The following is a 13,814-nucleotide window of genomic DNA, read 5'->3' as shown; positions in this document are numbered from 1 at the left end:
TAATATTAATTCTGTCTATCTAAGAGCAAGTTGTATCTTTCCATCTTCTAAGGTCTTTTTGATTTCTCGTTAGGGTTCTGTAGTTTTCATTGTATAGATCTTTCACCTCTTTCGTTAAGTTGACTCCCAAGTATCACTTTTTTTTTTTTTTGAGGTTATTGTGAATGGGGTAGTTTTCCTCATTTCCTTCTCAAAGGCTTTGTCACTGATATACAAAAATGCCTTTGAGCTAATTTAAGTTCTTCTTTTCCTATGTATATCCCTTTGATTTCTTTCATCTGTCTAATTGCTCTGGCCAGTGTCTCAAGAACTATGTTGAATAGAAGTGGTGAAAGAGGGCATCCCTGTCTTGTTCCAGTTTTTAGAGGCAATGCCTTCAATTTTTCTCCATTTAGAATGATGTTGGCCTGAGGCTTAGCGTACATAGTCTTTATGATGTTGAGATATGTTCCTGTTATCCCTAGTTTTTCTAATGTTTTGAATATAAAGGGATGCTGTATTTTGTCAAATGCTTTTTTTGCGTCTATTGAGACGATCATATGATTCTTATCTTTAAGTCTATTGATGTGATGAATTATATTTATTGATTTCCTTATGTTGAACTCAACTTGCATCCCTGGGATGAATCCCACTTGATCATAGTGCACAATCTTTTTGATATGTTTTTGTATTCGGTTTGCCAGAATTTTATTGAGAATTTTTTGCATTTATGTTTTCTTTCTTTGATGTGTCTTTGCCTTGTTTTGGAATCAGAATGATGTTGGCCTCGTAGAATGAGTTTGGAAGTGCTGCATTTTTTTCTATTTCTTGAAATAAATTGAAGAGTATTGGTATAAGTTCTTCTTTAAAGGTCTTGTAGAACTTGGCTGTGTATTCGTCCGGTCCTGAGCTTTTCTTGGTTGGTAGACGTTTGATGGCGTCCGCTATTTCGTCACTTATAATTGATCTGTTTAAATTGTGTATATCATCCTGATTCAATTTGGGCAAATTATAATATTCTAGAAATTTGTCAATGCATTCAATATTTTCTATTTTATCGGAGTATAAGTTTTCAAGATAATTTATAATTATCTTCTGTATTTCTGTAGTGTCTATTGTGATATTTCCTTTTTCATCCCATATGTTAGTGTTTTGAGTTTTCTCTTTCTCTTCATTAGCATGGCTAAGGGTCTGTCAATTTTATTTATTTTTTCAAAGAACCAACTTTTTGTTCTGTCAATTTTTTCAATTGTTTCTTTTGTTTCAATTTCATTGATTTCACCTCTAATTTTAATTATTTCTTACCTTTTACTGCTTTTTGCTGTTGATTTTCTCTTCTTTTTCTAGGGCTTTGAGATGTAGTGTGAGGTCATTTATTTGTTGACTTTGTCTTCTTTTAAGGAATGAACTCCATGTAATAAATTTTCCTCTTAGTACTGCTTTCATAGTGTCCCAGATATTTTGATATGTTGTGTCTAAGTTCTCATTTATCTCTAAGAATTTTTTAATCTCCTCCTTGATGTCTTCTGTGACACATTGTTCATTCAATAGCATATTCTTTGGTCTCCAGGTGATAAAGAAATTTTTTATTTTTTATTTTGTCATTGATTTCCAATTTCATTCCATCATGATCTGATAAAATGCATGGTAGTATCTCTATTTTTTTTTGTATTTGCTAAGAGTTGCTTTGTGTCATAGTATATGGTCTATTTTAGAGAAGGATCCATGTGCTGCTGAGAAGAAAGTGTATCCACTTGATGCAGGTTGAAATATTCTATATATATCAGTTAAGTCTAAGTTATTGTGTTATTGAGTTCTATAGTTTCTTTATTCAACTTTTGTTTGGAAGATCTATCCAGTGGTGAGAGAAGTGTGTTAAAGTCACCCAAGATTATTGTGTTGTGGTCAATTTGACTCTTGAACTTGAGAAGAGTTTGTTTGATGAACATAGCTGCACCATTGTTTGGGGCATATATATTTACAATTGTTATGTCTTGTTGGTGTATGGTTCCCTTGAGCAGTATGTAATGTCCATCTTTATTCCTTTTGATTAACCTTGGCTTGAAATCTACTTTATTTAAATGAGTATGGAAACCCCTGCTTGCTTCCTCAGTCCATATGAGTGGTATGATTTTTCCCAATATTTCACCTTCAGTCTATGTATGTCTTTTTCTATCAGATGAGTCTCCTGGAGGCAGCATATTTTTGGGTCTTTTTTTAAATCCAATCTGCTAGACTATATCTTTTGATTGGTGAATTTAAGCCATTAACATTCAGGGTTACTATTGAGATATGGTTTGATTTCCAGCCATATTTGTTTATTTTAGTTATTTTACTTGAATTGGTTTTTCTCTTTGATTAGTTTTTCCTAATCCCTCTGTTGATTTTTAATGCTATTTTTCATTTCCTTTTCATGAAATATTTGCCAAGGATGTTTTTTAGTGTCAGTTTTCTAGCTATAAATTCTTTTAACTTTTGTTTATCATGGAAGGTTTTTATTTCATCTTCAAATCTAAGGATACAAGATTCTTGGTTGGCCCCCAGTATATTTCAGAGCTTGATATATGTTGTTCCAGGATCTTCTAGTTTTCAGGGTCTGTGTTGAAAAATCTACTGTTATCCTAATTGGTTTTCCCTTATATGTAATCTGATTCCTTTCTCTTGTGGCTTTTAAAATTCTCTCCTTATTCTGTATGTTGGGCATTTTCATTATAATGTGCCTTGGTGTGGGTCTGTTATGATTTTTTACATTTGGCATCCTGTAGGCTTCTTGAATTTGTATTTCCAATTTATTCTTCATGTTTGGAAGTTTTCTGATATTATTTTATTGAATAGATTGTTCATTCCTTTGGTTTGAATCTCTATGCCTTCCTCTATCCCAATAACTCTTAAATTTGATCTTTTTATGTTATCCCATATTTCTTGAATGTTCTGCTCATGGTTTCTTATCATTTTCGCTGTGTGGTCTATATTCTTTGCAAGATGATTTATTTGATCTTCATTGTCTGATATCCAGTCTTCTAAGTGGTCTACTCTATTGGCGATGCTTTCATTTGAGTTTTTAATTTGGTTTATTATTTCTTTAATTTCAAGGATTTCTATTTGTTTGTTTGTTTGTTTTTTATAACCTCTATCTCTCTGTTGAGGTAATCTTTTGCTTTTTGGATTTGTTTATGTAGCTCATTGTCAAAGTGATCTTTCCCTGCCTGTATTTGTCCTTTTATGTTTTTTTGAGATCCCATAACATTTTAACCATGTATATCCTGAAATCTTTCTCTGTAACTCTTTTCTGCTGTAGCTGCCAATTCTTCTAATGATGTGTTGTCTTGATTTGTTTGTGATACTTTCTTCTCTTCTCTTTTCATGTTGCTCATGTGTCTTCCTTTCCAGCTCTGTGGATCTGGTATGCTGTTGTTTTTACCCTATAGATTTGTAGTGCTCTTGTAGGGTTCCTAGATCTCTCCTTTGTGGGGAAGGACAATGTGAACAGATCCCAATATCAACAATACATCACCTATGAACAAATCGTTGTTATTAAGACATTTACTATTTAGTCTCAATGTCCAGAAATATTGGATTCAATTATTATTTAAAATATAATCAGTAGTTTCATAAAAAGGTTTACAGTTTCTGGTGGTAGATAATGAACTGGGTGTTAGGATAGGACAATATGTTGAGGGGAGAAAATGTGAGGACATATAGTTAATATATCTTAGGAAATGTGAAGGAGAAATTTAGTGAAGAGAGTTAGTAGCAGGAGAATAGATAGGAGGTAATTTGAGGTAGGCAATTATGTGGGAAGATAGTGGAATACATAAAACAAACACATATGTTTTTAGAAAAATACCAAATGTTAAAATAGTATAATTTGGAGGGTGAAGGAAGAAGAAAGAGAAAAAAAAGGGAAAGAAGGAATTAAAAAAGAAAAGAGAAAGAAAAAATGAGCATATGCAATTCCTCTATATTATATTATTTAGGTAATTCAGTCCTCAAAGTCCTATTTTATGCAAAGTTCTTGGTTTTACAGATGTTGGAATGTGAGTGCCGAAGGATAGAAGGGTAGAAGAGAAAGAAGAGGAGAAAAAAAAGTACTGTTAGAGATTTCTTTCTTCCTCTTCGCATCCAGTAAGTGGGTTGTCTCATCCAGTAGATGTCTCTGCCCTCAAGATGGTATAGGTAACCAGGGTGTGAAGACTGGACCTGGTGTGGAGCATATGGAAGTGGGGAATGCCACCCATCAGTCCCAGCAGGGAAATAGTGCCTCACAGGTCTTTTTTTGTGACCACTCAATTGACTTGAAGCCCTGGAATCATCTCCCTCTCTTGCCTGAAGATTTCCCAAATCCTGATCTCTCTGTTATGCTCCAGATTTAGTGCCCTCCCCTCTATTATTTATCAGGTCCCAACTTCGGAACCTGTCATCCCCAGGCTCACACCAGGTGGGTGGTGCCCTGTTCACACTGCACTCCTGTCCATCTGAGAGCTATTCTTGTGTTGGTGGCCACTGTGCCGAGTTAACACTATTGGGGAGGGAGGAGGAATTGGAAATCAGGTACCCGCTCAAAAGGAGATCCAATCTGGTAGCCACACCCACCACAAAATGGTGAGGAAAGTTTTCCAAGATGGAGTTGGTCTGCTTCCAGTGCCGGGGTGCCTGGTTGTTGGGAAAAATATAAACGGCAGCCGCACCCCAGAGAAAAACCCCAACGTGGCACCTAACAACCTTCTCTTCCTACTTTCCCTTCTTTTCACTGGCGCCAAAAGTTCCCACCAGTGCCAGTTCTCCTGCCAGTGCCAATATTCAAATCCCACGGGCAGGAAACCTTAGCCCCAATAAGAATTAACTTCTTGGTTCCGGAACTGACATATGGAAGAACTTGCCAATAAATGGGTGACCCGTTACCAAAGCCCTGCCACCTCTCCTTAGATCTATATAAGCCCACAGCCTTTTGTAATAAAGCGGAACCTCTCCAGTGATTTGTGTCGTGTGGTGTCTTCCATTCGTAGTGCGGTGCAGTGTCTTACACTGGTGATGTGGGGGGAGTTGGGTGATGGCCTTGTGCTGTGGGTAGGTAGCAGCCGAGTAACCTGCATGAGAGTGGCGTATAGTCTGAAGTTCTGCAGAGGTGCTGATAGGTGTTTCTGCTAAGCCACTTGTGAGCTGTTCGAGAGCTAGAACTGCAGGCTTTGGGTCCAGAGTCCGGAGACTTACTCAAGCCCAGAGGCTTTGATTTCTGTGCGGGTGGTCACAGCGCTGGTGATTTCTGCAAAAATCCACTGGCCCCTGGAGATCCGATCTGGGAACTGCCTCCACCTAATATGGCAGGAATGTTGAGCCAAGATGGCAGGGGTCTGTTTTCAGCACTGGGTATCTGGTGAGGTTGGGGGAGCTGGGCGATGGCGTTGTGCTGTGGGTAGGTAGCAGCTGAGGGACCTGCGAAGGGAGCAGAGTGAAGTCTTGGCTGTCTGCAGATGTGTTGGTAGGTGTTGGTAGGGGTCACGGTGCTGGTGATTTCTGCAGAGAGTAGCTGTACAGGGGTACCTCTAACACTCTCAGAGATGCAGTGTTCCAACTAGGTGAGATCTGGATCACAAAGCAACACAGAATGCTACTTCCCTCTGGTCTGCCATCTTGAAAACCTCCCATAATTTTTTAAAAACATTCTACAAGCTAGATACATAATAAAGATCATGTATGAAAAGCCCACAGATAACATGGGCTTATATAGAGATTTTATATAAATTTTATATAGAGAAAACACTAGAGATTCAACATACAGACAAAAGCTGTTAGAACTAATAAATGAAGCTAGTAAAATTACAGGATACAAAATCAATAGGCTTCTTCCACCTTCTAACAGAAATTCTGAGTCATATTTGCACCCAAACAAAACTCATAGAGAACATCTCTTTAAATAAAACAAGGGATCTATTGTGGCAAATTTGCAGATTGAAGAAAAGCATCCATGGCTACAATGGATGGGAAGGAATAAAAAGGCACCATTATCTCATGGGTTGGATGGTGTTCTCCCCAGTATTCATGGTTAAAATCTTAACCACTAGTATCTTAAAATGTAACCTTATTTGGACTTAGAATTATTATAGAAATAATCAAGTTAAGAAAGATGAGATCATGAAAATGGGCTTTATTCCAATATGGCTGGCAATAAAAATGGGAAATTTAGAAACAAACATGCGTACAGGGAGAATATTATGTGAACATAAAAGTGACCTTCTTCAAGACACAGAGAGAAACATGGAATGGATCCTTTCCTCCTAGCTCTCATAAGGAAGAGACCCTGCCAACACCTTGATTTGGGGCTCCTAGTGAAGGATATGGTTACCTCCCTGTCCTCCATACATGCCTTAAATTATCCTGCCACCAAAACTCCTCCCATCTCCTGGCCCTTCTCCCTGACCATCAAAAGGGCCTGCCAAAAGTAACTAACTCCTCCCAGGGCCTGGCTCTACAAAGGTTATATATAAAGCCTAGAACCTGGTGGCCAGCAGCCATTTTATCCCTGAAAATGAGCCACATCAGGTGTTTGTCTGATTGACCCCATCACTGAATAAAGAGGAGATTATTGATGTGAGATCTGCTCTCCGTCTGCATCATTTGTGAGCCATGTGCTTACACCTAGCCTGTAGAAATGTGAGACAATAAACTTCTGTTGTCTAAGCCATTCAGTTCTATACTAGTTTATTACACCGGTTCTAACAAATATACCATCTCACATAGGAGATCCACTAAACTGCTCTGTAGTTAGAGTAATCACAGCACCCTAATGGAAACTGGTCCACAGTCCCTGTCTTTACTTTGGGGAAGCCTGGTTATTGGACTGCTTTCACTCACACTCACAGGAAGTCCTGTGGCTAGTATAGGGTTCAGCTCACATTTATACAAGACATGCTACTAAAATCCATAGCATCCACCACACACTGGTAGATGTTTACATTTTAATTTACCTAATCCTCAAATACACCATTTGAGTACTATTGAGCACTTATCATTATCATCTGCTCCATATCAAATAGCTAGGAAAAGGAAGAGATAAGAATCAAATCCAATCTAACTCTAGGATGTACTCTTAATTACTAAACTCCTCAATCTCTCTCACCAGCTGCTTAAGGAAACCAATACCATGAAAAGAAGGACTCACATACAGAGAGAGAGAGAGAGAGCAGAGCAACTGATCTCTGAGAGTGCTAGTATAGGAAATAGATAAAAATTATTATTATTTAGGACTTCTATTTCTGGATATTTCTGGATATTAACTGTATATTCTGGAAGATAGTCTACTAGAAACCCCAAAAATGAGAGATAGGATACCAAAATGTTGGCTTTAAAGCTTAATTGAGCTCACATGAAATTAAGGAGAATTTCTGGAATCCAACTGAAAAGAAACAAGAATATGGACTGTAAAGATGGAGATAATTCAAAGAATATCCTGAAAGTGGTAGATGGAATCTATAAACGTGAATTTTAATGGCCTTATAGGAAGAAGAAGAGCCTGGGATCCATCCAGGGTAAGGAATTAAAGCTAAGATGCTGAGAGCCATAGCCAAGTAAGAATGACGCATGACATTTTTGGTTGAAAGGTGACCCTGCTCAGGGATTAGGGTGGCTCCAGGTTTAGGGTGGATCCTGCTGGATTAGAGTGGCTCCAGGTTTAGGGTGGATCCTGCTGGGAATAGGGCATATCCTGCTGCCTCAGGCGCCCGCTCCTTGAGTTCCCCTGGAGTTCTCTGGGGTTCTGAGAGAATTGGTACGCAGAGCCCAGTGGAGGGAGTGTATTTTCCCAGAACGTGCGTGTAGAGTGCCCGTGAGAGTTCGGGAGTAAAGAGTTGCTGTTGGAATCTACAAGGCTTTTGTGGTGGCTCGGTTATTTTGTGCCCAGCCAGACTGCGGCACTAAGATACATGCCTCTCTCTCTCTCTCTCTCTCTCTCTCTCTCTCTCTCTCTCTCTCTCTCTCTCTCTGTCACACACACACATACACACACACACACACACACACACACACACACACACACACAAGCCAGAATAAACTTTAAATAAATCCAAGTATCAGGAAAGGAGGATGAAGTTATTTGTCATAAATTAAGATCTGGGAGAGGAGAAAAGCTCTGGAAAAGGTTTTCTATCATGAATGCATCACTATAATACTGGTTTAAGAGTTTAATTTTTACTATCTATGTTATCTAAGAAACTCTAAGCTGAGTGATCCCAAATTTGTAGCACTTGGTAGGAAGAGTAAGTCTTTTAAAAGAACCTTCCCTCACCCCATTTGCCATGTGATTCTCACAGATATAGAGAGCCAAACATAAAATCACAATATTTGTTTAAAATCCAAAATTTATTTAAAAAACTAAAAAAGACAAATATCCATAGTGGGAGGTGACAGAAAGTGAAATAAACCTGTCAAAAGATTTAAGTATTATAACTTGCAAATGAATTTGGACAATACATATTTAATAAGTTCACAAAATGACCAAGTTTAACATGTTTGAAGAAATTCAAAATGCTATTCAAACATGAAAAAATATTTTAAAGAAACTAAATAAAACTTATAGAATCAAATTTAATATTTATTTATTTAAAACTTATTTAAAAATAATGAACAACAACTCAAACAGTAGATTAGACAAAGGTGAAAAGACACTGGTGGTCTCTAGGGAGATCTGAATAAATCACAAAAGTCTGCTACACAGAAACACAAGGTGTAGAAATTATTTAAAAGATATTTAGTCATGGAACAGTGAATGTGAAAACTTCAGTAGATTTCAAAAAGAGAGAGAGAACAGGTAAAAATGGTGAAATTTAATATTACAAGGGATTATAACTACAGATTTTCCAGTACTAATTAAAAAAAACTAAAACTAAATCCTCAGATGCAGATTGCACAAAAAAATTAAACAAAAAAATAAAGAGGGTCTAGCTTAATTACAGAGTACTTGCTAAACATGCACAAAGCCCTGGGATCCATCCATAGCACTAAGAGAAAGAAAAAATAAAGAAAAAAAGAAAGAGAAAGAGAGAAACCCAACTAAAAAGTATATATGTATTTTTTATAAATAAAAAAAAATGAAAACCTGTTTTGTAGACAAACAAAAACTTGACCTTATTAATTCAGACCTTTGCTGCATGAACTTTTGAGCAATATGCTTGAAAACAAGAGAGAAAATGGAAAATGAACCCAAAAGGAAAGTCTAACACTGAGGAAGAAATATTGTACCAAAAAAATGGCAAATGATTGGGTAAAGCTTTTTAAACCACTGGTAAGCTGATATTTGGTTAGGTAATATCAAGTTGGTCTACAGAACGGTTTTAATAGATGATAAATTTTCAATATTATATAACAATAACTCCAAAATGAAGGAATAATTGGAATTAAAATGTTGTCAGGTCATTTAACTGTGTAGGTAAGAATAGTATCAATTAAACTTTGATTTTATGTACGAATGTTAAGTTTTGAGTGATAACATCAAAGGAACAGAAGATGAATGAGTAATTTCTAGCACAAGAAAAATTGAATTTTAGAGGCTCTGTACATTCAAAAGGAAGCAAGAAATGAACAAAGGAAATATATAAAAAATTCTGAATAAATATATAGTATATTAATACTTAAATATTTTAGCATATAAACATAATAATATCAAAATTGTCATATTTGATTTTTAAAACTCAGTTATGTGATGCTTAACAAAAAACTCATCTAAATCTTTGGAACATGTAAAGATAGAGATTAAAAGGGTAAAAACGAGATTAAAAGACAAACAGTAATCAAGAGAAAGCTCATCCTAAAAACAATGCCACTCCAGAGATAATGAGCATACTCCAGTGTCAATGAGCTCACCCAAAATCTAGACAGTGATTCTTAACACCATTTCCCACCAAAAGGAGCCAGGGCTCTGAGAGAAATGACTTAGGCTAGATCAGAGGCAATGAAGATACAGGAGAAGCCTAGGACATTTTACTGTTCAAAAAAAGCAACCAAAAAATTCCAGGGAGCCAAGAGCAGTGGTCATGTCTGTAATCCCAGAGGCTCAGGAGGTGAGACAGGAGGTTCACAAGTTCGAAGCCAGCCTCAGCAATGTCGGAGTGCTAAGCAACTCAATGAGACCCTGTTTCTAAATAAAATACAAAATAGGGCTGGGGATGTGGCTCAGTGGTTGAGTGCCCCTGAGGTCAATCCCCAGTACCAAAAACAAAACAAACAAACAAATTTGAGGGGAAAATGGGCAATTTTGGAGAAATGACATTTCTCCAAAGAAGACATATAAAGGGTAAATAAACAAAAGATTTTTACATCACTAATCACTAGGGAAATGCAAATCAAAAGAACAAATTACCACTTAACACCTAAGTGTTTTTAAGGATAGAGAAACTGAAAAACTTATACACTATTAGAGGGAAGGGAAAATGGTGCAATCACGATGGAAAGAGGAGTGTTGGTTTCCCAAAAAATTTTAAATTTAAAAAACAATAACAATGTAATCCAGTCATTCCATCTCTGGGTACATACTCAAAATATTTGAAAGCAGAGATAGGAACAGATATTTGTATATGTATGTTTATAGTAGCATCCATACCTGAACCAAAAAAAGGAAGTCTGACACATGCTATCACACTGATGAAACTAAAAGATAATTATGAAATAAAAGTGAAATAAAAAGATAAATACTGCACAATTCCACTCATATGAGGTAACAATAGTAGTCAAATCTATAGAGTTAAAAAGTAGAATGTTGGTCACCAAGGGGAGGGGAGAGAAGACAATAGGAATTGTTTATTGGTACAGAATTTCTGTTCAGGAAGTTGAAAAATTTTTTAGATGGAAAATGGTCATGATTATACAACAATGAGAAAATACTTAGTTTCATTACATCCTGCAGTTAAAATAATCAATTTTATGTTATGTATATTTATGACAATAAGTTTAATTACAAGACATTCAAAGAAACCAAAAAGTAGAATCCACACTAAGGCAAAAACTGGCAAAGGTTTAAAAATCAGCAGACAAGGGCATTAAACAATCTTTATGAATTTAGTCCATATGTTCCAAAAGCTAAATCAAGATATAGAAGACATAAAGTAAGATCCAAATTTAATTTTTAAAAATAAAAACTACAGCAATGAAAACCAGTTTATATATTACAGAAGAAAAGGTTACTGAACTTGATAACAGTAGAAACAAAGAAGAGGTCAGGGGGCTGGGGATGTGGCTCAAGCGGTAGCGCACTCGCCTGGCATGCATGTGGCCTGGTTCCATCCTCAGCACCACATACAAACAAAGATGATGTGTCCACTGAACACTAAAAAATAAATATTAAAAAAAAGAGGTCAGCCCATTAAAAACCCAAAAAAGAAGATTATTTTGACCATCTTAATAGACAAAGAAAAAGCTTTGATGAAATTTAACATCCATTCCTGTTTTTAAAAAAACTTTCAGAAAAGTAAGACTAGAAGGAAACCTTATCAATTCAATAAAGGGCGTGTACAAAAAATTTTCAGATAAATTACTATTTAATGGTAAAAGTCTTAATGCTTTCCCTCTACAACCATAATTAAGACAAGTTAAGTACACTTTTGCTACTTCCAAACAACCTAATTCTAGAGGTTTTAGCCACTGCATTAGGTAAATAAAACAAATAACGTCACTTGGATAGGAAAGTGAGTCCTCCCTCTCAGATGTCAGGGTCTTTTATGTAGAAAATCTGATAGTGGTTACAAAAAAAGCTGTTAGAACCAATAATTACATTTAACAAGGTTGCAGGATATAAGGTCAATACAAAATTTAATATTATTTTTATGTCATATCAGGGAAAAGTTAGAAACTGATGTTTTTAAAACATGCCATTTAGAATAGCATCAAAAGGTATAAAATGCAATTAAAATGCAATATTTAGGGATAAAGCTGACAAAAGATGTGCAAGGACTATACACAGAAAAGTACAAAACATTACAGGGAAAAAGTGAAAGGCCTAGATAAATGGGAGGTCTGCTATACTCATGGACTGGATGACTCGATGTTGCTGAGGAATCCATTTCCTCAAATTGATGTATGCTTTAACACAATTCAGTCAAAGCCCAATCAGACTTTTTTGCAGAAATTGACAAATTTATTTCAAAATTCATATGGAAACTAGAATTATTTAGTATAACTGAAAGTACTTTGAAAAATAATGAAGTTGGGGGTCTAATACTACTACTTTCAAGTCTTATAAAGCTATATGACAATGTGATGCAGACATTAAAATAGACAAATTGTTCAATAAAACAAAGCAGAGCATCTACAAATAGACCTATATGTGTAGTGATGAATGATTTTCCACAAAAAAATTGAAAGGTAATTTAGTGATGCTGGGATATGTGCATGCAAAAAAATGAACTTTAATCCATATCTCACACCACATACAAAAATATTTTAAAGTAAGTCATAAATATAAGTGTATAACCTAAAACTATAAAACTTCTGGAATAAAGTTGAGGATAAAGTACAAATTAATGCATAGTTACAGAAAGCAGATCTTTGTTACCTAGGGAGCAGGGAATGGGGGCAACACGAATAGTTTGGGCTTACAGTTATAAATGAGACATAAGAAAACTTTTTGGAGTGATAAACAAGTTTATTATATTGACTATCCTGATGATTTCTCAAGTGAAAACTTAATAATGTGTAAACTTAATAATGCATATACTATCAACCTTAATAAAGCTGTTTATAGATGTCCATAAATAAAACATAACTACTAATAGAGGTATGTTATAATGGGTTACTAATGGATAACTTTGAAAGTATTAGAGGGGGTAGGGTGGAGGAAAGAGAATTTGCAATTCAGTAAAACATATAAAAGAAAAAATAATAAAGTACAATGTGAAAATATGACCAAAATTGTAAGTAGTCACAAGAAATATGTGTGGTTTAAACTCCCATATAAAGTTCTCAAAGTATTTAATAAAAGTCGGTTGCATCTTTTTTATTTAAAAAGTGGTAGTTTCTTTATAAAAGTACAACTACAATAAAATTCACTGAAGGGTTGAAAATAGCTTACCATAGTCATGTAAATGGGCTGTTCAGATTTCACATCAATTAAAAAAAAAATTAGCAGTCCATTGCAAGCAGTGAGTGCAGTTAACTGACAGTCCCCAGTTGCTGACATCTTCAGCAGCCATTTCAGCCTCTGAGCCAGGCTGTGCTCTTCCTGGACAGCCCCCAGCTGATGCCTATGAGGAGTTGATCAACTCCTCTTATGAAAGACTGCTTTTACTCCAGCTGCCCATTGGTTTGGTCAAGACTTGGACAATACTTATATTGTGATCTGAGGTTCTTCTTTCTCAAATGTGCTCCTCCCCTCTTTCCTTTCACAGGCTTCATTCAGATCTGCACATCGTGGTCTGAAAGCTTGCCATCCCTATCCTCCTTGTCCTTCAATCTTTCAGAGGTAAAACCTCCTCTCCCAATTAATTTTTATCACTCCTAATTCCATCTCAGCCTCTGCTTCCTCAATTAATCCTTATCTTTCCTGTTCAGCAGATTTAGAGTGGATTTGAGAAATCTGTATTTTTAAAAAATTCTCCACAATTCTATCGTTCAACCATGCTTCGCCTCCACAGTGAGCAATTTTCGTAAGTTGGTTCCTGTACAATAAAATTGAACTTTAATGAACTATCTTAGAATCTTTACTATGGTGCATTTTCTATTCCTGTTTTGACATTGTCAACTTTTGATTTATTTTTCAGTATTTAAACAGTCTTCTACCAATTTATGAGCCTAATCCCAAATACAGATGGATAAAAATTAATAAATGTCAAGAACAGGGTCATGTTATCTAT

Source organism: Ictidomys tridecemlineatus, chromosome 3, assembly GCF_052094955.1.
Source record: "Ictidomys tridecemlineatus isolate mIctTri1 chromosome 3, mIctTri1.hap1, whole genome shotgun sequence".
In the NCBI taxonomy this organism is placed as follows: Eukaryota; Metazoa; Chordata; class Mammalia; order Rodentia; family Sciuridae; genus Ictidomys; species Ictidomys tridecemlineatus.
Note: the sequence above shows the minus strand (reverse complement) of the source record.